At 50.9% G+C, this 2,500-nt stretch overlaps 1 protein-coding gene across 1 annotated transcript in view; it reads left to right on the forward strand.

Moving 5' to 3' along the window:
* The window catches only part of gpc4 (glypican 4), a 68,933-nt gene that overhangs the window by 45,040 nt on the left and 21,393 nt on the right, over window positions 1–2,500 (forward strand). The window lies entirely within an intron of this gene.

Here is a 2,500-nt window from a genome sequence, read left to right on the forward strand (position 1 = left end):
ACACACACACACACACACACACACACGTGTGTCCTCAGTCTCCTCATACCACAGCTGAATCCAAAACACATGAGAGCATCAAATGACTCGCGAGCCCCCTGAGACACTCGGGCTCTTTCATCTTTTAAGTGTTCGCATATTGACAGACAATACTAATACTCAATACTAATACCGCCATTGTCTCAGCCTTATCTTCCATCAAGATCTCTCTAGCTCACGGAGACATACACACACACACACACACACACACACACACACACACACACACACACACACACACACACACACACACACACACACACACACACACACACACACACACACACACACACACACACACACACACACACACACACACACAGACTCTGAAATTGACACGGCAACGCAGAAACACACATACTTGCACATAGACGTACACACCACACACACACGACACGTACACACACACACACACACACACACACGACATGTACACAGACACGTACACATATACACACACACACTGTTATGATCTAACCTCCTCATATAGTCTGCCAGACTGATCTGTATCTCACACATACCATGGTTCACACTCTCATAATTCAGGAATAAAAGGGTGTGTGTGTGTGTGTGTGTCTCTCCCCTAGTATGCCGTTACAATCATATACACCATGCAAACACACTTGCAAAACGTACACACAAACACGCACACACACACACACACACACACACACACACACACACACACACACACACACACACACACATCCACACACACACACACACACACACACACACACACACACACACACGCGTATTCTCTCACACGTACACACGCCCTCATTGGCCCCTGCTCTGTGGGACATCTGTCGTGTGCATATGCTTGTGGTAATGCACAACTGCCCACACTGGATCGCAGACATGAGCTAGAAATGCAAGCACAGTATCAAGGCTATTTGTGTGTGTGTCTATAGTCTCGTACAGACATAAACATACAATGCTCAGGCTCCGCTGGTCAAAGCCTTCTCTTTATGACGTGCTGTGTATATGTGTGTGGACTTTTGTCACTCGTCTTGCCAAAGTCTCCCTGATAACCACACACACACACACACACACACGCGCGCGCGCACGCACACACACCACATCGTCACATATGGTCTCTAGACATGCTAGCTTTTGACTAACACACACACACACACCATATCATCTTCACATAGGCCTGTAGACATGTTAACTCTCCAACACACATGCACACATTTTTGACAGACATCTCCGCCTGAGACCCCCCCTCCAGACTTCCAGTTGACCCCCCCCCTCTCTCTCCACACCATCCACCATCACCACCCACCCCCATGATTTCCAGTCAACCCCCCACCCCATTACCACCTCCCAATACCACCCAGCCTCCAGCCCGCCCGCCTGCCTGCCTCCCTGCCTCCCTGCCTGCACCCCCGTCACCACCTGTCTCTCTCCCAGTGCCCTCTCTGCCCTCTCTAACCCAACCCCATCCCCTCTCTTACAGTCAGCATGCACACACACACACACACACACACACACACACACACACACACACACACACACACATGCTTGCACATGGTGCACAGCACACACACTTATATATATATATATACACATGCCCCTTCTGCACCCCCGCCACAGACGCACCATGCACGCACGCACACACGCACACACGCACAAACGCGTGCACATGGTGCACACACACACACACACTTATAGATGCACATGCCCCTTCTGCACCCCGTTACACTTATACACACATTCGCTCATACACACATCCATACTCGTACACGCACTCACACTCCTAGAAACGCTCGAACCCATACACACTCTCACATACACACACACACACACACACACACACACACACACACACACACACACACACACACACACACACACACACACACACACACACACACACACACACACACACTAGCAGACTGGCAGACAGACCACACACACTCCCTGATCCAGGCTTCCTCTCCTCTCCTCTCCTCTCCTGCCTGGTTCTCCATGAGGCTGTAAATATCTACCAGCGCAGCCTGCCTGCCTGCCTGCCTGCCTGCCTGAGCGGGAGACTGGCGGATCGGGTTTCCATGCTTTGGGCCGCCTGTACTGTGCGTGTGTGTGTATGTGTGTGTGTGTGTGTCTGTGAGAGAGAGTGGGTCTGGATGGTTTGTGTGTGGGTGTGTGCATGTCTATGTATTAGGGATGGTGTGTGGGTGTGGGTATGGGATAGTGGGGGGTTATGGGAAATATGGCGACAACAGAGCTGAGTCATTCTGGGACCCAATTTCTGTCTACTCCCTAGCTTAGCCCACATACTCAATCACTCTGTAATGCACACACATGCATATGCACTGTATAGTACCAGCAGCACGAATGGACATCAGCGCCCCTAGTGGCTAGGAAGAGATAAAGCAACAGCAGCACCCACAAGATTGGGGTCAGTCTCTCTCTCAGGGAAGTAGCGTGTGTGTCTGTGTGCGTGTGCGTGTGT

Source organism: Engraulis encrasicolus, chromosome 23, assembly GCF_034702125.1.
Source record: "Engraulis encrasicolus isolate BLACKSEA-1 chromosome 23, IST_EnEncr_1.0, whole genome shotgun sequence".
In the NCBI taxonomy this organism is placed as follows: Eukaryota; Metazoa; Chordata; class Actinopteri; order Clupeiformes; family Engraulidae; genus Engraulis; species Engraulis encrasicolus.